The 26,444-nt window shown below is 47.4% G+C and overlaps 1 long non-coding RNA gene across 1 annotated transcript; it reads left to right on the top strand.

Moving 5' to 3' along the window:
* Nucleotides 1-1,010: 1,010 nt before the first annotated feature.
* LOC127487607 (uncharacterized) lies at nt 1,011-25,598 on the top strand. Its single transcript, XR_011378927.2, has 4 exons — nt 1,011-1,188; nt 2,704-2,804; nt 20,347-20,478; nt 24,889-25,598. It is a non-coding gene; the product is annotated as an uncharacterized LOC127487607 (long non-coding RNA).
* Nucleotides 25,599-26,444: the final 846 nt, after the last annotated feature.

Raw genomic sequence — 26,444 nt, 5'->3', positions numbered from 1 at the left:
ACCATTCCTATTCTTTTGTAACATGTACAGGAAGTCCTGGAGCTCTCCAAGAACCTTGCTATGGACAGACACCTGCGCAGCCCAGGCCAAGAACCTTCTGTTAGGTCTGGAATAACTTGGGGTTCTGGCCTTTCATAACCCCCCAGAAAGGAGAGACGGAAAAAGAGACAGAGACCAACCTCAACAGAAACAGGTTGCTTTATTGGAAGCAAAGAGGTTGGCAACAGTCTGTTCTTGCGAAGAGACTGCACCCTGGTCACATTTGGGACTCAGGTTTATCAGGTTAGGAAGGAGTTTGCCACTATGGGACTGGTGGAAGAGTAGGGGACTCTGAAATCTGGGAACTTCTCTCTTATCTGTTTCATAGCTGGCCCCTGCAGCTTATCTGTTTTTCCATTTGCATTACAAAGAGTTGAGAAGGGTCTTGACAAAAGAGAGGAGGTGGGGTGGGGAGGAGTGAGGAGGAAGAAAGGGAGGAGGGGGAAGGTGCAACAAGTCCTTTCCCTTTTGGAAAAAAAAAGCAGCTTCCAGCAGGGAGCTGTCCAGGACATCTGGGGCCTCTTGGCCACCTCAGAGGGCGGCCTTATCCCTGTGGCAAATCTCAGCTCTTCAGTCTGATCCTGTTTCCTGTAGAGTTTTCTCAGTGTTTCTCTGAAGAATGAATTCCCAATGGACTTTACTGCCTGTCTGGTCCAATTCAGCCCCGAAGGCAAGAGCAGAGGTTTCTGGGAAGCCCGGCTTGCACTGCCACTATGGATCGGTGCAATTTTGGGGAAGTCACTGGACTTGAGTTTCCTTCTCTTTCCATTGACGGGGACAGGGAGAGATGGCTGCTGAGAGCTCCCCTCCCTCTCTGAGCTCAACCGCTGTGTGTGGAGGGCTTTGTTCTGGGTCTCAGGCCGTTGGCTGGTCCCGGTTCCATATGCCTGGTGTGTGGGGGTGAGTGTGTTCCTAGCTGGAAGAAGGGGAAGCTTCAGGGGTTCAGCTAATGTTGTGTGACTCTCTTCCAGGTTTTATGTTGCTGAGCAATCCTGAGTCACCAGGCTGTTTGCGTCGGGTGTTAAGGAACCCTTGGCTTCCGCTCTGCCCCCTCTCCCTGGGTCGCAAAAGCCGGAAGGGCTGGAAGAGAAGAGAACGTTGCTAATAGTTTGGAAACTCCGGAATCGCTTCGGGTCAAGGACCTTCAAGGTGATCTCTCTGTGCCCCCCCCCCCCCCCCCCCGAGAATGCCAGGCTGCATTTTCCCCGAGGGTCCTGACTTTGGACTTGGAAGCTCTGTGCCGGTGTAGTGCAGACTGGAGGACCTCAGGAGGAAAAGGACTGGTCTGTGCAAAGTCTCCCCACCCCCTCCCCTGCTGGCTTCCTGCTGCCCTTGGTACTAAAATCCTGGAGGCTATACCAAAACGGCAGCCTGTGGAGCCTGCAGGAGGAGCCACCTGCGAGCCTCAGCCATCCCCCCACCCCCCACCTCCCACCCGCTACTCCCCGCCCAGCGGAGCAGGCGCCTTCCTGCAAGCTTCTTTTTAAAGCGATGTAAAAAAGGAAAGGGCCGCTCCCCTTGCAGCCTGCAGCGTTGCATTTCCATCATCCGTTGTCATGACAGGGTCTGACACGCGAGCAGCCTCAGCAGCGGGGCTGACAGGTTGATGGGTTTAATTTCAGCGCCGATTTCTGCAAAGAGGCAGCTGCCAGCCACGCACCGCTGGCGGCGGGGGAGGAAGACGAGACAAGCGGGCGGGCGGCGCGGAAGCGGTCCAGTGTGGGTCAGGCCCACTGTGGCTGCCCCAGGCCCTCCTCAACGCCCCTCACTCCTAGCTTACCACGCCCCTCCCAGGGGGTTCATCTTAGGTCTCTGAAAAACGGAGGCACTGATCACCAAAGTTGCCCTGACATGGGAAAGCTGTTCCAGATGCCAGAGGCTCCTGCACTCCCTGGTCTTGGTCTTTCCTGAGAATCAGCAAGAGATGGACATATTTTTTTTACCTCACTTCCACCTCCCTCTTAACTCCACTTGGCCTTCTAACACAAGGTCCCAATGCATGTAAGAGAAAATTTAATACTGCAAAAGAGAAAATACAAAAGCCAAGGTAGGATTGCTGTCTGCAGGCTCTGTGCTCCTGTTCCCCCAACCATGATCCCTGAGATCCAACTTGGAAGAGGTGGTACCGGGCCAGTGCTGTAGCTTAGTAGGTTAAGCCTCTGCCTGCGGCACTTCCCCTCTGCACTCTGAGTCCTGGCTTCTCTGCTTCTGATCCAGTTCCCTGCTATGGCCTGGGAAAGCAGTAGAAGATGGCCCAAGTCCTTGGGCCCCTGCACCTGCGTGGGAGTCCTGGAAGAAGCTCCTGGCTCCTGGCTTTGGCTGGCTGTTGCAGCCATTTGAGGAGTAAACCAGAAGATGGAAGACCTCTGTATCTGTCTCTCCCTCCCTCTATCTTTAACTCTGACTCTCAAATAAATAAATAAAATCTGAGAGAGAGAGAAGAGAGAGAGAGAGAGAGAGAGATGGTACCGTCCAACACTCCCCTGCCCTTCCTCTCTCTCCTGCACACTGACCTCCTGTTTGATTTCCTCTGAGCCTTGTGGATGGGGAGACCTACAAATAAGCGTCGTTTGTCCATTCTCCCACTGTTAATAGCTGCTGTGTGCCAGCTGTGTGCTTCGTGTTGGAGCCTCAAGCTGAATTATTCATGTTTCCTGCCGTCAGGATTGGAACATCTGGAAGACAGAACTCACAGGCAGAGGGGTGATCTTTGGAAATGCAAATTAGCACCACCTTGTGAACTCCAGATTGGTCCAATTTAAAAGGTAGGAAGCTATTAAGTGTTGTTGAAGATATAGAGCAACCAAATCTTGTGTACACGGTGGGTGAGGTGACAAATCAATACAAGTACTTGGAAAATAAATTTGCCTTGTTTAATAAAGAAGCATATGCAGATATGCTATGACTAGTGGTTTTATTATTAAGTGTATTCTCAGGAGACATTTTTAAACATACAACAGTGATATTTTGAAATAAGAAGACACTGCCAGCAGTACAAATGTCTATTTAGAATGAATAGGAGTGTTGGGAATACTATATAGCAGTGAAAATGAATGCATGCCTATTACCGTACACATTGGCTTGCATCAATACTGCTGATAAACTGTAGAACAAGAAAAGCAAGTCACAGTATCATATGTTGAGCATGAGTTTGTTTATATAAAGGTCAAATTGACAAAGCTAAATGTATAGTAACCATACTTAAAAACAGCAGGGGGAAGTCCTCCATCACATGCGAGATAGCGCTTAGCTCTGTGAGTGGGGTTTGGAAATGGCACGGTCAAAACTGATCTCATGGCTTAGGCTTTGCTCGGGCTGTTTTCTGTGTCTGGAATAGTCAACGATACACAGATTCTCACCCCCTGACACCCCTCCCTCTGCCCGCTACCATTATTTAAAAAGAGTTACTTATTTATTTATTTATTTTTATTTTAAGGAGAGAGAGAGAGAAACTTCCATCCACTGGTTCATTTCCCAAATGCCCACAAAAAGTTGGGGCCAGGCCAGATCAAAGTTGAGAGCCAGAAACTCAATCCAGGTTTCCCTTGTGGGAGACTCAATCCAAGTACTCCCAAGTACTTGAGCCATCATTGCTGCCTCCCAGGGTGTGCATTAGCAGGAAGCCGAAAACAGGAGCAGCGCTAACACCTGAACCCAGGTACTCCTATGTGTGATGCTGCGATCCCACGCAGCATCTTAACTGTTGTACCAAATGCCACTCCTCCCTTAAAAAAAGTTTTTAGCTGAGATAGAATCGGAATAAATTGCACACATTTAACGAGTCCAGTTTGGTCAGTTTTGACAACAATCGGTATATTCCTGCTCTTTGGAAACTCCTCTCCCTTCTCTTCCTGACCCATCCCCACGTGCCCAGCACATCACTGGTCTGTCACTGTAGATAAGCTTATGTTTTCAGGAATTGCATATAAATGGAACCATACAACATTTCTTCCGTATTCTCTGGCTTCTTTCATATTGTTTTGAGAATTCATGTCACAGCTGGCATCGAGAACTTGTTCCTTTTAATTGCCGAGTTTTATTCCACTGTACGGTTAAGCCACAGATTGTTTAGACATTCCTACAGGCTGTTTCTAGTTTGTGGCTCTGCTGAGCACAGCTACTATGAGCATTCATGTACAAGGCTGCACATGGACATTTATTTTCCTTTCTCCTGGGTACATACCAAGGAATGGAAAGACTGGATCCTATGTTTAACTTTGTAAGAAGCTGCCTTTTTTTTTTTTTTCCAAAATGATTGTACCATTTTTTTTTTTTTTTTTGTTCAGACAGTGAGAGACAGAGAGAAAGATCTTCCTTCCATTGGTTCACCCCCCAAATGGCCGCTATGGCTGGTGCTGCTCTGATCTGAAGCCAGGAGACATGTGCCTCCTCCCGGTCTCCCACATGGGTGCAGGGACCCAAGCACTTGGGCTATCCTCCACTGCCCCCACCCCAGGCCATAGCAGAGAGCTGGACTGGAAGAGGAACAACTGGGACCAGAACCTGGTGCCCATATGGAATGTTGGTGCCACAGGCGGAGGACTCACCAAGTGAGCCACAGCACTGGCCCTGTACCATTTTTATATTCCTACCAGCAGCATATGAAAATTCTGGGTCTTCCACAACCTCCCTGGTACTTGATACAGGCCATTGTAATGGTTGTGTGTTTCATGATGGTTTTGATCTACAGTGCCCTAACCACTATACATTTTGAGCAGTTTATCTTACTTGAAGAAGTGTTTGTTCAAGTTTTTGGTCAGATTGTGACATTTTCCCCTTGTTTTCTTAATATTGAATTTTGAGAGTTTTTTTTATGTACTCTAAATTTTTTACATACTTTGCAAATATTTTCTCCTACTGTTTTCATCATTGTAACCATGCTTTTCAAAGTGCAGGAGTTTTGACTTATGATAATGACTAATTTACTAATATGTTCTTTTATAACTCATGCTTTTGGGGCTCTTACTGTTACTGTTTCAAGATCAGAAAGGTTTTCTTCTAGAAGATTTGTAGCTTTAAGTTTTACATGTGAATCTGTGATTCACCTGCAGTTAATTTTTGAACAAAGCATGAGGTTTGGATTGAAGTTCTGTTTTTTGGTTTTGCTTTTTTTATACCCAGCAATAATAGCAACGTTTGTTGAAAAGACTCTCTGTTTTCTGTCTCTGCAGCTTTGCTGAAAATCACTTGTTCATGTGTGTGAGTTCATCTCTGGACTCTATTCGGTTTTGCTCATCCCTTTGCCTATTTTTATGCAAATACTTTATTATCTTTATATCTGTGGCTATAATAAGTCCTGAAATCAGGTAGTATCATTCTTCAAATTTGGTTATTCTTTTTCTCTCTCTATTTAAAAAAAAAGATTTCTTTCTGTCTTTCTTTCTTTATTCATTCATTCAAAAGGCAAGACTGGAAGAGAGGGGCTGGGTAGAGAGAAAGTGCTGGTTCACTCTCCAAATGCCTGCAACAGCCAAGGGTGGGCCAGACTGAAGCCAGGAGCCAGGAACTCCATCCTGGTCTCCCACATGGATGGCAGGGACCCAAGTGCTTGGGCCATCATCTGCTGCCTTCTCAAGCACATTAGTAGGGAACTGAATCCAAAGTAGAGCGGCACTCAGATATGGGATGTTGGTGTCCCAAGCATGGCTTAACCTGCTGCACCACTTGCCAGTCCATGGCTATTTTTTTTTCCAAACTTGGCTATTTAAGTCTTTTGTGACACCTGCATTTTTGGTTTAACTGCCTGGGAGTTGAGTAAATCACAAAGGTCCTCTTATATCAGTCTCCTAGTTACATGGATCATGTCATTGGTGGAAGAGGAGGCAAAGCAAAGGGTGGTAGTGGAAACAGATTTCTGGCATAAGGCAGGCCAAAGGACACATAGCAGCACCATGCTGTCAGCTTTTGATCAATTGGAGGAGAGCAGAGTTCACTGCCTTCGTGGGCCATCATGGCCAGTGATCCACAGAACACTGGGTAGTTCTCTACATACAGTCTGGGCACTGGCTCCCTGTTGTGTGCATTTCCCTTAATGTTTTCTCTGCTGGCCTCTCTTTGAGAATGCAGTGATGACAAAATGCCCTGAGAGACTCATAGAGCCAGAGAGGGAATCCCAATTTGCCCCCTTCTGATTCTTGAATAGCTTCTTTGTGGTTATGCCTCATGAGAGAACACTTGTGAAAAAGGTGTGGAAAGCTCTCTGCCCACTGGGGTGACAGACCCCTTAGATCCAATGTCCACCTGTCTCAGCTGGCACAGTAGGAGAGCTGGATGCAGTCACCCAGGGAAGCAGATGTGGAGCACACGTGTCTCACATCTGAATCCCTGTCTTCTTTGAGTACTCTGACCAATCCACCGTCCTGGATCATGTTGGTGGGTGAGCAATTCCTGGTGAAAGCCGCCCACTGTGACCTGATACCATGAAAGCTGATAGAGGCCAGCTGCATCCTCTGCCTCTCTTTTTGGTCAGTGTGGAAGCCAGGACATGCCCTAAGCTTGTCCTGGTGGACACTGGCTTCTGGGACATGACATGACACCTGGAGGAAATCAAGCCAAGGTGGAGGAAAGAGCAGAGAGATGACGATCAGGGCAAGAGCAGACCACCTGTTTTTCTGCATGGTGATGGTTTGGTATCCCTTACACAGGGATGTTTGGGAAATGTGACATGATTCAGTGCATGGATAGTAATACTGGTGGAAGACCCCCTTCTTCAGGGAGATGGGGAACTTTTTAATGCCAAGGGCCGTTTAGAGTTTCAGCACACTGCAGGCCATACAGAATGTCCAACTTAAACATTAGTCTGCTAGAGATTTATTGAATTTTGAGGCCTGCCTGTGGTTGCTTTCGCAGGGCCAGGTCAAATGCTTTCTTGGGCCTCATACAGCCTGTAGACTGGAAGTTCCCCGATCCCGTAGACCTAAACAAAAACATTATCTAGGATCACAGACGTGTCCAGCACAACAGAGCTGGGCTTTCCCTTCTCATCTGATGCAAGGTCCTCATTTTGCTGATGAGTAGACAGAGACCTAGGAAGTCTGACCAAAATTGAGTCCCCCCACCTCAGCTCCCGACATGCGGGCAAACTTCCCAGTCCGCCTTCTTTCAACCATTCCACCCCTCGTGTCTGTGAAAGCGTATTTAGATATTTGCTTATTTAAGTAGGCATGTATATAGCAGAACTTGGTGACAGTGGAGGGTAGTCTTGACAGCAGCCAAAGCAGACGGAAGGGTGGCTCAAGGCATTAACTACTAGGACCATGGCTGGTGAATAATCTAGGTCAGTGTTTGGGATCTCAAAGCATTCTCCTACTCCTTCATTTTGTGATAGACTTTGCTTCAAATTGACCTTCCTGGCCGGCTCCGCGGCTCACTAGGCTAATCCTCCGCCTAGTGGCGCCAGCACACCAGGTTCTAGTCCCAATCGGGGCGCCGGATTCTGTCCCGGTTGCCCCTCTTCCAGACCAGCTCTCTGCTGTGGCCCAGGAGTGCAGTGGAGGATGGCCCAAGTGCTTGGGCCCTGCACCCCATGGGAGACCAGGAGAAGCACCTGGCTCCTGCCATCAGATCAGCGCGGTGTGCTGGCCGCAGCACGCTGACCATGGCGGCCATTGAGGGTGAACCAACGGCAAAAGGAAGACCTTTCTCTCTGTCTCTCTCTCTCTCACTGTCCACTCTGCCTGTCAAAAAAATAAATAAATAAAAGTAAATTGACCTTCCTGCATCTCTCTGTTGGCCACTTGGAATCCATCCAATATCCAGCCCATTGGATATACTGCTGGGTTTGTGGGTCCCAGGTGGTCTCTTACCCTGAAACCCACGGATGTAGTTTTTCTAAAGAAGTGTGTGCTGAATGCAGATGAGTCCAGGTGCCTTGCTGGACAAAGTCTGAGTTAGTTGTGAAGCAAAATTCCTATTTGTTACCAGGCCAACAGAGCAACTTCTGAGGCACGTAAGCCCCCCACACACCTAAAGGGATTGTCATCAGTCTTAAATAGACAGAGCGCCTCTTGTTAAATCTCCATAAGGTTTATTCATAGTTTAGTGTCAGTTAAGGAAAGCAAAATCTGCACCTTCCATGTAAACATCTTCATTTGAGTCCTTCTCAAAGCAGATCACTGAGACAAGGAATTGGGTTCAAGTCACTTATTTGGAGGCGGGAGTTAGGAGAGGGCGACAGGAAGGAAAAAATGGCTGAGGTGTGACCGTGAGCAGGTTAGCGGGGGGCACCGGGGGGGGATTCTATTGAGGATCTTGTGGGAGGTGGTTCACTGCACTGCCTGAGGAGGAAGGCACACCACCGTCCACCAGCTCTTGGCCATCACTGAACAAGGGCTGTTCTGAAGGTGTGAGCTCCCTGGCATTTCTGTCTGCAGGTGGACTCTGCAGTTGGCCAGGTCCTCCCAGTGGGGAGCCAGTGGCATATGCTGTACCACGGAAGCACCATTCCAACTCCCGGGAGAAAATAGGATCCTCTGTACAGCACTTGACAGCTCTCCCCTCTGTCAACATCACCATGACAACCACCGCAAAATAGAACACCTAAAGTTAGGAGTAATTTAAAATTTCAGGAAACATGGACTATAGGAGAGAAGATTAGCATTCCATTTGATAGGAAAACTTTACAGGGAAAATTCAGTGCTAAAGTGGATTCTTGGAGTGTTTCTTAGTCCATGTATTGTGCTGTTAGCCTATCTGCCTCTGTCTGCCTGTGTCAGTACCTCATGTAATTATATATACAGCATTTAAACCAGGGAACTGATGTCGACACTATCAAGTAACTTCTTTGAATTTCACCAGTTTAACATACACTTGTGTGTGTGTGTGTGTGCATGTGTGTGTAGGTGCGTGTTGAGTTCTATGCAACTTCATCACTGGTGTAGACTTGTGTACCATAGTGAACATCCATGACAGCCCCATTTGCAAGGACCCTTTGTGCCATCCTGTTTAACCACACCACCCCTTCCAGCTCCAGCAACCATTCATTTGCTGACCATTGTCATTTTGTCCTTTTATAAATAGAATCATCTAGAAGGGTTGTTTTCTCCTTCTCAGCATAACCCTTTGCAATGCCTTCAAGTTGTCGTGTGTCTCAGTAGTTCTGTTCCTTTTCACTAGTGAGTAGTGATTCATGATTTGGGCGTGTTCCGGTTTGTTTAACCATGCCCCCGTTGAAGAGATTTCAGCCGGTTCCTGTTTCTGGTTATTGTGAATGAACACCAGTGGACAGGTTATTGTGTGGATGTGAGTTTCCATTCCTCTGGCATAAATGCCCCAGAGTATATTTTCAGGTCAGATGGGACCAACCACATGCTTCTTCATCATGGCCACGCCTCTGTACATGCCAACGATGTGCACGCCATACATTCTCTCTGCACCCTCACCAGCCTCTTGAGTTCTAATGGATCTCCTCTGGCTTGCATCAGGGGCCCAGGGAGATCACCTTTGCTTTGGCTTGAGAATGGTGTTGTGTTGACAGACTGTACAGGAAGCCCATCCCACGTATGGCCACCTAAACAATCTCTCTTACAATCCCCTCTCTTCTGCTTTGTGGCTGTCTCTTTTTTATTCTGTGAAATGGCAACAATAAGTTGTTACAGAGCAAAGCATTTCAAATGACTAACTTCCCTCGGGTTAAGAAATGAAGAACCGGTGCCCAGTCTGCAGAGATAAGTAAATGACTCACACAAAGCCTGAATCAATGCAGGAAGACAGAATAGGGGAGAAGATGAAGGATGGAAGAAACCAGAGAATGACCCAATAAGTGCTGTATTCATGAGACATCATGGATATTGGACAATTTGTGGAGCTGGCTAAATGCCATCGTTATACACAGTCACGAGAAGAAATGCATCTGTAGTGACATCAAGCTAAGGGATTTAATAGAAGAACTTCTTTGGGGTTGGGGTGGACATGTGTGTAAGATACCATTGCTTTAGATGTCATTTTGGAAATAATATAACAGGTGCCCTTCCTTGCCGTGGCTCACATGGTTAATCCTCCTCCTGCGGCGCTGGCATCCTATATGGGTGCTGGGTTCTATTCCCAGTTGCTCCTCTTCCAGTCCAGCTCTCTGCTGTGGCCTGGGAGGGCAGTGGAGGATGGCCCAAGTGCTTGAGCCCTGCACCTGCTTGGGAGACCAGGAAGAAGCTCCTGGCTCCCGGCTCCTGGCTCTTGGCTTCAGATCGGCGCAGCACTGGCCATAGTGGCCATTTGGGGAGTGAACCAACGGAAGAAAGACCTTTGTCTCTGTCCCTCTCTTTGTCTAAAACTCTACCTGTCAAATAAAAAATAATAATAATAAAAAAAAACAATATAACAGGTGCCCTTCCAAAGCCACAGAGGGAGCTGCCTGCATAAGGGGCCAGAGCTCATGCCTGCACATCCCAGGCATTTAAAAATTTACTGGAGCCGGTGCTGTGGTGTAGTGGGTAAAGCCACCACCTGCAGTGCCAGCATCCCAAATGGGCGCTGGTTCGAGACCCCACTACTCCACTTCCGATCCAGCTCTCTGCTGTGGCCCGGGAAAACAGTGGAAGATGGCCCAAGTCCTTGGGTCCCTGTGTGGGAAGACCTGGAGGAAGTTCCTGGCTCCTGGCTTCAGATCAGCTCAGCTGTGGTCATTTCGGCCAACTGGGGAGTAAACCAGTAGATGGAAGAACTTTCTCTCTCTCTGCCTCTCCTTCTCTCTCTGTGTAACTCGGACTTTCGAATAAGTAAATAAATCTTTAAAAAAATTTTTTGGAGAGAGCGAGATCTCATCCATTGGTTCACTACCCAAATGTCCCCAACAGCTGGGACTGGCCCAGGCTGAAGCCAGGAGCCAGGAACTTAGTACAGGTGCCCCAACTGATACCATTGTCACTAAGTCTGTCCTTCCCCTCCTCGTTAAGGAATTTAATACAAGATTTTAACCTTGCCCATGTCTCGTGTTTTCACCTCACACCACGCCATATGCAGCTTTCCTCAGTTGTCACCTTGTCACAGGTTGGAAGCTGCCACACTGTGCCATCTTTTTTTTTTGACAGACAGAGTGGACAGTGAGAGAGAGAGACAGATTGAAAGGTCTTCCTTTGCCGTTGGTTCACCCTCCAAGGGCCGCTGCGGCTGGCGCACCGCGCTGATCCGATGGCAGGAGCCAGGTGCTTCTCCTGGTCTCCCATGGGGTGCAGGGCCCAAGCACTTGGGCCATCCTCCACTGCACTCCCTGGCCACAGCAGAGAGCTGGCCTGGAAGAGGGGCAACCGGGACAGAATCCGGCGCCCCGACCGGGACTAGAACCCGGTGTGCCGGTGCCGCTAGGCGGAGGATTAGCCTATTGAGCCGTGGCACCGGCCTGCCATCTTGCCACACACACACACACACACACACACACCTGTTAGTGTTCAGGGCATGGGTGCTGGAGGGCAGGTGAGGCTCCTCTGCCCAGAGCGTATGTCGTCCACAAATGTTCTCTTATGTTCAGGTCCACATGAAGGATAATGAGCTGCTTACAAACCTGACCAATCGGAGTAGATTCATCTTTATTTTTAAAGATTTATTTACTTATTTGCAAGGTAGAGTTATAGACAGACAGAGGCAGAGAGAGAGAGAGAGAGAGGTCTTTCTTCCATCCACTGGTTCATTCCCCAGATGGCCACAATTGATGGAGCTGGGCCAATCTGAAGGAGCTTCTTCCAGGTCTCCCATGCAGGTGCAGGGGCCCAAGCACTTGGGCCATCTTCTACTGCTTTCCCAGGCCATAGCAGAGAGCTGGATCAGAAGTGGAGCAGCTGGGACTCGAATAAGTGCCCATATGGACAGCAGGTAGAGGCTTAACCTACTATGCCACAGCGCTGGCCCCCGGAGTGGTTTTTAAAATAGCAAGATTTAAAGTGATTCAGTGTTCATTGAATACTGAGTAAGGAAGAATTGGGGAGTTAATTGATTGAATAAGCTCAGAGTTCCAGGTGCTGTTTTCATGATGGGTAGGAGATTATTATGGTGCTGGTTGCATGTCTGGGGACAGCGGGGCAGCATGATCTTTGGAAACCGGGAAATGAAAGTCATTTAATTTAGTGGAGAAACTCAAGCCTGCTGCTTTGTTGGTTTTTCCTTCCAGCTTGTAAAGTTCTAATTTTAAAACTGAGCACTACAACAATTGTTGGAAGAAGTTATGTGGTAGCTGAAGAAAGCTTTGTAGCCATGGCTAAGCAAAAACAGCAAAGTAGCCGCCATCCCTGACCTCACTGGGGAGGCCACTGGCATTGTGGTCGACACACTTCTCTTCCCTTGAAGATGTGTCGTTCGCCTGTGCATATCTCCACCTGTAATCCCAGACTTCAGATGGTTCCTCTTCCCCCTGTCTGACTTTCCAAGGGTTGGAAAGTGTTCCTTCTCTAGGAGAAACTCTACTTCCTGTATTGTGGAGGGTAGGCATAGTGGCGCAGTAGGTTAAGCTGTCACTTGGGACACTCACATCCCATATCAGAGTGCCTGGTTTGATTCTGACTCCCCTGTTTCCAATCCAGCTTCCTGCTAATGTGCAAACCCTGGAGGAAGCAGGATATGGCCCAAGTACCTGGGCCCCTGCACCATGGCAGAGACCCAGATGGAGTTCCTGGCTCCTGGTTTTGGCTCAGCCTTGCCCTGGCTGTTGCAGGCATTTAGAGGGTAACCAGTGGATGGCAAATTTCCTCTCTCTTTCTCTCTTCTGTCACTCATAAATAAGACTTATAAACAATTCATTTCTTTGATTATTGAGGCTACTGTATTTTTTTTCTTTTTAAGCAAGTTTATTGCTGCTTGAGACTCCTTGATCCCATATCATAGTTTGAGTTCAGAGTTTGAGCCCCAGCTCTGCCCCAGTTCCAGCTTCCTACTAAAGTGAACCCTGGGAGGCAGCAGGTGACGGCTGGGGTAGCTGCGTCCCTGACACTTACATGGAGATCTTGGGTTGAGTTTCTGATTCCTGCCTTGAACCTGGCCCAACCCCAGCTGTTCTGAGCATTTGGGGAGTGAACCAGAGAGTGTGAGCTATCTGTTGGTCTCTCTCTCTCTCTGTCTCCATCTCCATCTCTATCTATATATCTGTCTTTAAAATAAAATCAATAATATAACTCCGCACACCCACACACACATTTATCAGCTATCAGGTGGTTTCTCTTTTAAATTGCCTGATCCTATCCTTGGGTTATTTTTCTCTTTGGCTGTTCCCTTTTTCACATTGATTTTTAGTTGCTGTATGGGCACTAAGTACAATTACCCTTTGTCTATTTTCTGTGTTTTCACCATTTTTGTGTCGGTTTCAGGCTTCCAATTCTGTTTATGATTGCTAAATTTTCTATGTTAGTGATGTCTGTTGATACTATTTTTGTTCCTTTTAAAAATTGGGTTGTTTCTAGTCAAACCCATCATGGATGTGATTTCTGTCCCCAGTGTTGTACTGAGAAAGGTTACCCCATCCTGACAGTGTATAACTACTATCCTATGGTTTTCTTCTGGTTCTTTTATCATTTTATCTTCTTAAAAATTATTTATTTCTTTGAAAGACAGAGGTAAAGAGAGACAGGGAAAGACACACACACAGAGATCTTCCACCAGTTGGTTCACTCTCCAAACGGCTGCAACAGCTGCAGCTGGGCCAGTCTAAAACCAGCAACCAGGAACTCCAACCAGATCTCCCACATGGGTGTCAGGGGCCCAAACACTGGGGCCATCTTCTGCTGCTTTCCCAGGTGCAATAGCAGGGAGCCGAATTGGAAGTAGAGCAGCCAGAACTAGAAGTAGCGCCCGTGGGCAGCATCAGCTTAACCCACTGACTGCACCATGATGATGGCCCCTATCATTTCATTCAAACCTGCCATTGTTTTAGTAAAAGACCCTACTTCAGAATACAATTCAAAATATTGGGTTCCATGTCTGTGAAATAACCATTAGGACGGTTCACCATTAACCCATAGTACGGTTAATGACCAATGCAAATTACGGTCATAGTTTGTTTTCCTTGGAGCCTGTCGGGGTAAATGTAATTATCTCAGTCACTGCTGGGCGTTCACAGTTTGTGCTAAAGGATTTCCTGGGGTTCAGAAGGAGGAGGGAGGGAGTCCCCTCTCACTGAGGACCCGGTCTCACAGCCTGGATGCCGAGATGTCTGAGGCTGGGGGGTTGCGCGGTCCTCTGACCATGCAGTGCGCTTCCTCAGGTCCGGCCATCTGTGCATGTCGCCCGCAGCACAGCTCTTGCAGAGCCTTGCAGAGTGAGAACACGTCCTGTGGCAGGCCCCGTGGATTCCTCTTACAGTGTAAAAATGCATATCCGTCTACCAGATTGGCAAGTGTGCCAAAGCCTCTCACTTAGCACAGCGTCGCTCACCGTAGGGCCACCGTTTAAAGGAAGGTGATTGGGTGAGCTCTGTCTTTGGGTCCACGCTAGCCCTTTCAAAGGTCCCAGGGGTGTTGTATTCAAATTCTAGACCTCACATGCTCTGAGATTTCCCCGGGGTGGATTCTGGGAGCAGTTTCCAGGTGAGCATTGCATGGCAAATGGGGAGGCAGGGTGCCATCCTTTTTCTCACACTCAAGGTTATTTTGGGTGGGAGACGGTATGCTTGGGAAAATCCTCCTGCTTCCCTCTCCGAATTCAAAGACTCTTAATCAGTTCAGGTCATTACACAGTGAGACTTCCGGGTACCCACCTGTGCAACTTGTGACACTGGTTAATCAGAACTTTACAACAAGACGTTGGTGCTGTGGTGCGGTCAGCAGGGCACCTCTTCTGATGCCAGCATTTCATACTGAAGTGCCGGTTCAAGTCCCAGCTGCTCTGCTTCCAATCCAGCTCCCAGCTAATGTGCCTGGGAAGGCAGCAGATGATGGTCCATAGGGGACCAGCGGATGAAAGATATCTCTCTCTCTCTCTCTCTCTTGCTTTGCCTCTTAAATAAATAAGTGAAGCTTAAAAAACCTTTACAGTGAACTCTGGGATTCCCCAATGATCACAAATTTCTGTGTTCTCTGACACAGCAAGCCAGACGCTCATTGCTGAAGGGACTTGCATTTTCATTTCCTATTTACTCCAAGGGCAAATGTGCATCTTCTCCGTGAGCTACCAGGTCATTAGTAGCAAACATCTGGGGCTGTTTCTAGGTTACTGGTGGTGAGGATTTAGAGTTCTGGCTTCAGGCACAATAGGGGCTATCTCCACTGAGCCTGGGAGCCTCACGCTCACCTCTGCACACGAGAGATCCTAACCTTCTGCCCAAAAAAGGTCAGTCTAACCTCTCAGCTACACTTGACTTCCTAAAAAGCTCCTCAAAGCTGTGTTGCATGCAGCAGGTGCCTTTGGGAAGAACTTGTTTCTGGGGATCGCTTGAGGTTCTCTTGTCCCCCAGGACACCAGTGAGTGGGATCCGGGCTAAGCGGTTCCCAGATGGGCTTGAGGGGAGGTCATAGGAATGGGAGAGGAAGGTGGAGGTAGTGAGAGGGTATGGAGTTTCACAAAAGCTGGCAAGTGCTCATGGTGTGGTTCTAGGAGGAATTAGCTGCTTCTACCAGGGCTGAGATAAACACATACCTTTAGGGCATGGAAGTATGGTAGAGCTCTAGGGAATGAGCAATCCATTAAATCAGCTAATGTAGATCTAAGCTTTGCTGTGCATAAAAGTCTCCCTGTGCATGACCTCACAGATTCTTAGCAGAGCTCTGTGCTGGCTTTATTTGCCAGATGGGTTCAATCTACTATTTGGCAATGAACTACAAGTGAATACGACTTACGTAACCTGCCTGTTTCAAGGTTCACATGTGGCTTATTGGAGACTTGAACCCAGGGCCTTCTAAGCCTAGAATTTCACTCTCTTATACAGGATAGGATAACCGGGGCTCAGAGGTATGGGTGGAGAGACCTTCCATGTCTTCAACGTCATTTTCTTGTACTCTATTTTGATCACCCTTCGAAGGTCACAGACCAGGAGGTCTGTAAAAATTCAAGGTTGTACAATGTCTCCAACTCATAACCACCTGTTTATTTTCTCCCTCCTGCAAAGCACAGGCTGTCTCCCTACTGTCTGCTGCCTTTGGTTGTTTCAGATCCGTGGAGGTGGGAAGTGATGAATCCTGGTGAGTCAGTGACTTGAGAGAACCATTAAGAAAGGAAGAGTACTTTCTTCTTGAGGATAAACTTGACCTTTTCAAAACCCGGGCCCTCTAACTCAAGGCCATTTGTCACTTGGCAGCCAATTCTTTCCCTACTCCTCGGTTTTCCCACGGGGCATTTTTCTGAGTCATCTGATTGCTGCTGTCCCCTGCTCCTGTCCCCAGTCCCAGTTGAGGAAGTTTCAGATGGAAGGCAGTTTGTTTGGAATAAAGAGACAGGCGTCTCCCACAGCTTCTCTCTGCATGCCAAGCACGCTCTCAACACAGGCTGAAATCCGAACTAGGCTCTGGTCAGGGCTCCCCATCAGCGTCGCTTGGCTTTCACTGTCCAGAACACATGTCTGCTCCATGCCACTTGCCCAACCCACGCCTCCTATGCATGAGAGGAAGTGGGCCCTGAAATAGACACAGTTGGTGAAGACGGCAAAGTTTGGAAATTCATTAAACATTCTCTGCTTAGAAAACCTCCGTATCTTTTCCATGTTGTTTCAAACCTGGCTTAGCAATTCAGGGATGGTACAGGCTCCTTCAGCTTTTTGGTTTGCAAATCCCTTTATCTATTTGCTCATCTGCTTATGCTTCAAGATGGCTGCTGTGATCCTGCCCCCTAGCTTGCATCCCAAGTGGGAAGTTGGAGGAAGGGCCAGGACACGAATAGCTTTTCTCTCCTACCAAAGATTGTCCTTTTTTAGCTGGGAAGGGATCTCTTCTCAAAAACTTAGCCCAGGCCGGCGCCGTGGCTCAATAGGCTAATCCTCCACCTTGCGGCGCCGGCACACCGGGTTCTAGTCCCGGTTGGGGCGCCGGATTCTGTCCCGGTTGCCCCTCTTCCAGGCCAGCTCTCTGCTATGGCCCGGGAGTGCAGTGGAGGATGGCCCAGGTGCTTGGGCCCTGCACCCCATGGGAGACCAGGAAAAGCACCTGGCTCCTGGCTCCTGCCATCGGATCAGCGCGGTGCGCCGGCTGCAGCGGCGGCCATTGGAGGGTGAACCAACGGCAAAGGAAGACCTTTCTCTCTCTGTCTCTCTCTCTCACTGTCCACTCTGCCTGTTAAAAAAAAAAAAAAAAAAAAAAAAAACTTAGCCCATATCACATTCGCCTGAGTTTCATGGTCAACCCTAGCTAAGTACAGACTTAGCTTCCAGTCTCTGTAGGGAGCAGGTGGTCACAGAGGGGGTGGGTGTCTGGGAATGGCTTCTGGGACAAATGGTTGTCAGGCAGTGCAGTGTAAGGTGCTCTGAGCCACCCACGTAGAGACGTCGGGAGATGGCTAGACATTGGTCCTTCTGAGGGGGGGAGATGAGATTTAGGGGCAACTGGAACATACGGCTCAACTCTTCTCCATCTCTTCAGAACACGAGGAGAGCAGAAAAAAAGATGGAAGGCAGTTTGTTTGGGATACAAGAGACAGGCGTCTCCCACGGCTTCTCTCTCATGCCAAGCGTGCTCTCAACTCCTCCAAAAGAATGCGTGCTGAATGTTAACTATCAGGTTATCCGAGACAGGTGACTATCGGGTTATCCAAGACAGGTGACTAAGGGGACTTCAACATGTAACCAACCAATAACGCTGTGTGGGGACATGCTTGGAATGGCAAGGAACAATCTTCCTGAACTTGCAGTGGCTGCTGGTCTTTGTGATGTAACGTGGATCTGTGGCACTAGCACTTAACAACATGGCTACAATGGCCACCACATCATCCACTTTAATGTCATGTAATCATGGTAATGACATCCATGCTGCATGGGCTGAGTCCCGTTCCTCCCAGTCCCTTCTGCTCTTGGGAGAAGATGGATGAGGATAAGGACAGTGCTGTCTCGTAGGGGATTGTCACTCATGAGGTAACAGTTGAGCCAAGAACTGAAGGAGGGAGAGAAGGTGCCATGGGCTCCTGGGGGAGAGGATGGGGTGGAAAGAGACAGGAGTTCAGGCAGTGACAAGGCCAGGATCAAGACTGTGTGAAACCTTTGTCACTGCCTCTGAAAAGATGATGCTATGGGAGAGGACCTACACCTTCAAGTGAGGTTGAATATTAACACCAGACTCTCTCATTTGCAAAGATTTAAAAGTGAAGAATGAAAATGAATCAGGCTTAAAAGCATCACCTCATCAAATCTTCACAAGGTTTTTACTCCAAGAAGCAACTTGGGAAGCCAGAAAAAGAATCTGAGGGCACTTCAAAAAGTTTGTGGAAAATGGAATGGAAAAATAAGTTCATGTAAGTGCAAAACATTTTGCAATCCAAGCACATTTTCTTAATAAGTGTTTTCCATGAATTTTTTGAAGTACCTTCTCATAAGAATATCACACCTCAGTGGTGATGGATGTCACGTGAATAATAATAGGTGACAAGAGCACTCAATTTAGTATCCTTGGGAGACCTGGTTCCACCAGTTAGCAGTGTGACTTGGGTAAGTGACTCATCCTCTCTGGTCTTCTGATGGGGCTACCTTAGCCTCGACTTCCTTGAATTGCGTGCATTGAATGCTCAATAAGTGCACTGTTGTAAGGGTGCACACAACAACTTCGGTTATCTGTGCTAGCTGTCGTTGCTATTGGAAGGAAGTTGGGAAGTAGAAGAAAACCGAGGCCGTTCTCCTGGACGTCTAATCATTTATTTAGTTATTAGGTTCTGCCTGGGTGCTGTAGGAGGTAGTGGAAAACTTCATGGCCAGCCCAAAGCTTTCCCTTCTGTCCCCTCAGGGCTTACAGGTTGGGAGAAGAAAATAAACCAGCAAAATGCCTAAGGGTATTGTTGCAACTGCAATGGACAGTATTTTTGAAGGAAATGTATAGGATGAAGTGTGGGACTTTCTCTTTCCACTGCCATATGTGAGCTCTATCCCCTGCACACTGTCCCTTCTCATAAAGCTGATTTCTAGAATCCTATCCGTGTCAATCAGGATAACTTGGGTGCAGGTAACAGAAATTGCTGATACTTATCTCCTATAATGTGAAGATTGAAGGCAGGGGTTCCTGGGGTTGGTTTAGCCCCTCAACAACCTTTTCCTCAGGGGGATAAAATGACTACAGCAACTCTAGCCATTGCTCAATAGTGCCCCCAGCAGGAAGAAATGTCACAACAGGTGCCTTGCTCTTTCCCAGCTCTCTGCTTATCCAGGAGCCAAAGAACTCCTCAGCACATCTCCACACGTGTCTCCATGGGCTGACAGCTGTGCTTGTTCCTCAAGATGGTCGGTGAATGGGGACAGGGTGGTTATACCGCGAGTACTGGGTTCATCCCCAGGGGCTAAAGAAGGGACTCAGCTACTCTGACTCTGTTGCAGGCAAACCCAATCGGTTTCTATTGACTGCAGAAGCATCAGTGACCAACAGTATCTGCCCTACCAGTGTGTCTGTGAGTCCTCCCGAGACCAGCCCAAGAGAAGACAGCTTTCCTGCCCTCTTTATTCTGTCTGGACCAGAGCCCTCCTCAATGCACTTCATGGCAGCACCTAGGGGATGACGTTCCCTGTCCTAATCTGGTTCTTCTTGCGGCTGGCTCTGTGGCAAAGATCCTGGTGCAAGGAGGTTGTTTGGGCGATGTGTGGGACGTTGGCAGGGAAGTGGAACATGATGCAGAAAGGGAAGCGGGGAGTCCAGGGTGAACTGGTAAGCCAGTTCCCATAGTGAGCCACAGGAACTGAAGCCCAGGGGCCACTGGACAAAAGCAGGCAGCACAGGTCTTAGCAGTATTCTGTTAGACAAGCTGGATTAATACTACCCCAACTCCCAGGGACCACTCCCCAGGTCTGTGAATTCCCCAGCACTTCTGGCCTGCCCATGTGTACAAGGTGGTCTTCTAAGGCTCTGGGGAGGGGGACACAGAGAAGCAGTAGTCCCTGCCGAGGTCATCTGAGACACAAGGACGTGGAGGGGACATTTGTGCCAACCGCACTTGCTAGCCAGCCTACCTCTAATGCACACGAGCCGCTGCCTCGGTGTGGACACAAATGCTTGGATGGAATACTTGGAGCTCAGATGTGTGACTTCATCAGTGTTTTCCATAAGTGTCTGCTTCTCAAAGTAAGGATGGAGCAGACTTGTAGAGTTTAATTGGCACAGCATCCTGTACAGGACTGGGTATAAATAACCACACAGTGTATAAATAACTTTCTCACATGCATTTGGATGGTGTCACACTGAAGATAAGAATAACTTCTTTCATGTCTCACAACAGTTGGACCAGTAGTTATCATCGTGATGAATGTGTAACTTCGATGCAACTTTTCCAGTCAAGCAAATGGGCAAGTGGGAAAAATCCTTGCAGAGTCCAGCTCTTATGACACAGGTCAGCATCACATCCCACAAGGTGAGTGGAGATTTAGCAGGCCCCTTTAAAAGTCATTACAGTAGTCAACTCCGTGAGAAAATTTAGCACTCCAGCTTCTAGGACTAGAACTAACCCAGGGAGAAAATCCAGTATTCCGACTTCTATAACTAAAATCAACCCTGTGAAAAAAAATTCAGTACTCCAAATTCTAGAATGGTAATCAACTCAGTTAAAAAAAATCAGTACTCCAACCTCTAGAACTAAAGCCAACCCACTGGAAAAATCCAGAACTCCAAATTCTGAAACTATAATCAACACAATAAAAAAAGTTCAGTACTCCAAATTCTAGAATGGTAATCAACTCAGTAAAAAAAAAAAAAAAAAATTCAGTACTCCAACCTCTAGAACTAAAGCCAACCAAATGGAAAAATCCAGTGCTCCAAATCCTGATAATATAATCAATCCAATAATTAAAAAAAAAAAAATCAGTACTCCAACTTCTAGAATGGCAACAAGTCCAGCACAAAAATTCTGCACTCCAAATTCTAGGACTATAATCACATTTTGAGCCTAGAGATCTCCTTCTGCCTCTTTTGAATTTAAGTGAAAAGCAGCATAGCAATTTCAATTTCTTTTTGTGGAGCATACGTTGTTTTTATACATGTGGAATAATTCATTGAGGCTATAAGTAGTATTGAGTAAGCATCCTGAGAAAACCTTGCTTTGATGTCATCTAGTCCCTCCTACCACCCTCCCTGCGCCCCCTCCACCCCAGTTCATTTTTGTCAAAGTGAGTTTCCATATGTTTCATCTAAATGAGTCACATTCAGAGAAATCATTCAAATGATCTATGTGTGCAGCTAACTTTTTCATTTGTGGGTGATGATCAAGAGTAGAAAAAATGGTGCTTTCTTCTCCCATCCCCAACTCCTTGGGCTTGCGCTGCTTCTCTGAGCACTCTGAACCTTCAACTGTATTCTACACCAGGGGGAAATAGCCATAGTCATATTGCGAAAATTATTCAATTTCAGTCCACTTAAAGGGCCTTAAAGGGAGGCTGCACTCACGCCTTCTCAGGGGATAGGCAGTGCATGTTACCGTGGCTAAAGTGCTGGTTGAGAGGTTTTAAATCATATTTGTATCTTGGGACACTCACACTGGAGACAATTGTCTTCCTAAGAAGATGTACCATCTGTGTCATTGGTTGTGCAGGGCCCGGCAGGGGAGAACAGGGCCAGCTTCAGAGGTTAACAAGGACTGTCACTGCATCCCACGCTCTCAACCTCAGGGATGCGATGGGTCTTGGAGTCTCCTCTTGCCTTCTGTTAGGTAACCATGAAATACATACATATCTGCATCCAAATGAGGCAATGCTTGATCTTCTCTGTTGACTGAACTCAAGGCTCAGTTTGATTTTCACCCTTCTTATCAAGAGCTGGCTTCACGAATGAGCAGTTATGCAGCACGCACATCTGGGTAGCTTCCATACAGGAGGTGTGTTACTGACGCTTCCCCTACTCGACTGATGCCTTCAAACGCAGGGGGACATTACAGTTGTGGATTTCACTGCTGCTTTGGTTCAAGGATCACTGCGTTCTCTTGGAAATGATGCGCTGCTCTCCTTCCCACTTACCCCTACGGGCATCAAGGCTGTTGGCTGACACTGAGACACCCAGCTGGCCAGCCCGTCTGCGATCGGTAGCACTGGCCAGTCTTTCACAGAGAGCACCCACAGCCCATCTCACGGACAGTTGACAGTCCCAGGAAAGGAAGAGAGGGAGACAGGAGGGAGGGACTTCCCTGTTGTGGGCAGTGCGATGCACCCGGATTCCCTCAAACTCAGCTCTCTAAATGTTTCTGGCATGGGAGACTCTGAAACCTTTCTCTGCAGACAAGGTGACTCTTGTTCTCTGTCTGTTTGGACAGCCACCCAGGTTGGCTTGGGTGGGAATCTGTGTCCTGCTCTCTGGTCTTTCCCACTCATTTCTTTGCTGGCTAGGCATGATTGTCTCATCAACCAATCAGCCAGCCAGTCCTCAGAAGGAAGATGTATTGCACCGGCCCAAGTGTTTTAAAGTTGATTAGGATTTTGTATCAACAACAGCATTTGGAAGTACATGTGAGTCATTGTGTCTGCTTAGATTGTCATTATTTATTTTTATGTATTTATTTATTATTTTTGTAAAGATTTATTTATTTGAAAGGCAGAGTTACAGAGAGGCAGAGAGAGAGAGAGAGAGAGAGATATCTTTCATCTGCTGGTTTACTCCCCAACTCCCCAAGTGGCCTCAATGGCCGGAACTGTGCTGATCCGAAGCCAGAAGCCAGGAGCTTCTTCCAGGTCTCTGATGCAGGTGCAGGGCCCAAGGACTTGGGCCATCTTCTACTGCTTTCCCAGGCCATGGTAGAGAGCTGGATCGGAAGTGGAGCAGCCAGGACTTGAACTGTAGCCTATATGGGATGCCAGCACTACGCCACAGTGCTGGCCCCCTGTATTTATTATTTAGACTCTACCTATTTCTAAAGCACCTTCAAATGAGTTACAATAAAAGAAACAGGAGTAATTAGGCATATTTAAAAGGGACAAAAAGTTAAAGTAATGTACGGAAGAATGAGCCTAGGTTAATAATAGCTATTACAGTTTTATACTAATTTTAGTAGTGGGTTCCTAGCAATCAAAACTTTAAAATGTTGGGAAAGACTTAACTTTTTTTTTTTTATATCTAGAAGAATACATATGAGTTCATTTAGAGGTGAACTTTCTCCTTACATCACTAACTTTTAATTGAAACTTATTACATGGATCTTGTATATAGGACAAGATTGACAAATGAACACTTTTAATGGTGATTTTTAAAAAAATATCTGAGTGGCAGAGAGACAGAGAGGGTGACAGAAAGAGAGAGAAAAAGGGGGAGGCAAAGAGGGAGGGGAGAGAGAGAGAGTATTCACATCTGTGGGTGCACTCCACGGATGCCTGCAACACTCCAGACTGGGCTGAACTCACACCAGGAGCTGGGGGACCAGGTGCCCCACACAGGGGGAACAAACCCAGTTGCTTCAGCCATTACTGTGGCCTCCCAGGGTGTGCATTAGCAGGAAGCCCGAACCTGGGGCGGAGCTGAGTTGTGAATCCATGTGCTCTGATACAAGGACTTGAGCCTCTTAAGTGACATCTTAGCCAAGTACCCGCCGTGGTGGTGTTATTTCCAAAGTTGTAGAAATATTCTTCACGCTTCTGCTTATCACAGTGTGGAAAGAAGCCTGCTGGTCCACACTGGAGAATTCAAGTTCACTTTAGCTTTAGGGTTTTACTTCCTCTGAACTGAGGTGTGGGCTGTTTGGCAGGACGCACGGTCACTTTGTCTTTGGCCAAGGTGGCTTATGTCCCTGGCTCCTGGAAGATTCAGGAAGTGCCTTTCCCTCCAGGGTGCGTTGCTACGGTTCTCTGGGTGTGTGGTTTAGCCTTCGTTGCTGAAACTGTTCACTTGGCTCACTCTCAGAGGTGCTTGGAAGAAGTGACCCCTTCACTGTTTAAGTCTGTCTGTCAAAATCTCAGGTGACTTTCAGGGATGCCCCCAGCCCTGGCAAATACCTTTTGCACCTGTCTAAGAGATTGGCCCCTTGTGACCCCAGAGATCTTCGAGATGTGTGCTAATGCTGAGCCCATAGGCTCCAACTCTTTCAGAAGCCTAGAACCAAGGGTTTGGAGAGACTCTCAGGATTAGGCATCCTTTCATTTCACTGGTCAGTGCCGCAGCCAATTTTGGTCACCTTTAGTGTTTGACAAAGGTGCGTCTCATCAGTAATATCTAGACTATTTTAATTCTAAAATTCTGCCTGGTGCAATGACATCACAGATAGGTAACAGTGTAAATCCTGACTTCAAAGGCTGACAAATAGTTTTGATGAAAGTGGCAAATCGAGTCTGGCTCGCAGCCATTTGTGCGGCAGGTGGAGAACCCAGACGGCCAATGCCAAGTATCATTTCAGGCTGGCAGAACACTAAAGCAACAGAGCATTTTACCTGGGAAGGCAATACCTTCCCAGCCAGCACAGAACACAAGGAGGAAATGATATCAGGGATTAAAAACACATGAAAAGCATTTAATAACTCTCAGAACATATGGAAATTAATGATATTCAGAGCTTGAAGGAGACTGAGAATTTTCAGCTTAAAATTATCTTCCCTGCTGATGCACAGTTCCTGGGGGGCTCCCAAAATGCCACAGAGAAAACTCGATGCAAGCAGCAGCAACAACAACAAAAAGTGAGAGCTCTTGAGAATCAGGGTATGGAGTGAGTGGAAATAAGTGGAATTATTTGTAAAGAATAAGTGATAACGGATTCACACCCCCGTTTTTCACTTCGCCATCCTAACTGGCCTTGTACAGGATTTCTTTATTTGTATGGAAGACTTTTACTAATTTTACTTTGTTATCTTTTAAGGCACATTGCATCTTTGAAATAATATAGTCTCTGCATCAGACAGAGACCCAGCAGCTAAAATAACTTCTATCAGAAGACTGCATACCGCAGAGGGAACACTCTCTCAGTCTTAGGAGATCCAATAAGAAACGCAGAGTGGGAAGTTTAGCTCGCCTTCCAAGTCCAATGCCACCATACTGTTAGGTAGGAAGTCAGCTATGAGCTTATGTGTGTGTGACATAAAGGCCTAAAGAGAAGACATCTATGTCCAGCATATGCATCTGCATCTCAAAGTCATCCTGACAATGTTTCAGGGGCAGCCCGGTATTCGCATCCTGCCCTGCCCCTTCTACCTGATAACCTGCCAGGTGGAGGTCCCCGCCCCTTCTGCCAGACAAATCTTCCACAATCTCCCAGGTGTAGCCCAGTATCTGCATTTCAAACACCCTGCTCCGGATCCCCATTCTCTAGGGGGTCCTGCTCACCCTTCCTCTAAACTCAGGATGGCGCCAGCGATACCTTCAGGAGAAAACTCAGATAGAAGTTTTTCTATCTCCTTCACCCCCCCCCCCCCATCTCAACCAGATGGCCTCTCTGCTGAGCCGCCCACTCGCCCACTCCCCTGGTCTGGCCAGATGTAATCTCTCCACTCAACCATGTAACCTTGCTCCCCGCCCCGTTCTTACTGATGTCCCTTCCCTAATAAACTTTGCTACTTTTACTTTCCACTATTCTGTCTCACGCCTGAATTCTTTCTTGCCCGAAGACAAGAACCCAAGAACCCTGAAATTTTCTCCGGTAACAATACCACACGGCCTTGAGCACCAAGAAAGTAATGGGGGAAAAGATGGGAACGGAAGTAAGTGGTGAATCCATTGGAAGTCTACATTTGGCCACGTCGCCCGTTCATTCTCACCAGTTGCTGCTTGAAATGGATGGTAAATTGGATAAAGGAGTTCAGTGCAACCCCGCATCCCAGGGATGAGATTTCTCCAAAGACAGAGTTCTCTCGTTGAAGAGAAGATTTCCCCCGAGGTTCTGGGCTGATGCACTCAGCAGCGACAGGTCTGATTGTTTTCTAGACATTGACTGTAATTGAATCAGAGCTCCCAAATCCTTGAACGCTGCCTTCATGGAGCCCCACAGCCTTGTTGGCAAGTAGGAGGCCTTCTGGAGAGAGAAAGAGAGAGAGAGAGTGAGAGAGAGAGAGAGAGAAAACCAGAAAGCTTTTAGTGGACGTTGACTTCAAGAATGATGGGCCTCTCTCCAAAGAGCTCTGAGACCCACAAAAGTTGCGGGGGTGTTGGGAGGTCAGCAGTGGATGTTTGAATTATTCACACATGTTTAACAATTAAAGAAAGACATATTGATAGGCCATTGGGGCAATTAATTATTTAGTTGTACGAAGTAAAGAATGGAAAAAAAAAAGATTAAGTGCAGTGGGTACTATTTCTTAGGCCACAAAAGCAGGTAGGTTTGCAATGCCTGTTCTAAAAGTGTGTTTACCTGAAATCAAATTCATGTCTGATTCCCACCGGGCTGGTGCAAAACTTAATATCAGGTGTTAGTAGCATTTT

The sequence above is a fragment of the Oryctolagus cuniculus genome, chromosome 1 (genome assembly GCF_051225735.1).
Source record: "Oryctolagus cuniculus isolate XC-2025 breed Fujian yellow rabbit chromosome 1, ASM5122573v1, whole genome shotgun sequence".
NCBI classification, from domain to species: Eukaryota; Metazoa; Chordata; class Mammalia; order Lagomorpha; family Leporidae; genus Oryctolagus; species Oryctolagus cuniculus.
Note: the sequence above shows the minus strand (reverse complement) of the source record. Positions and strands in the feature narration are given on the sequence as shown.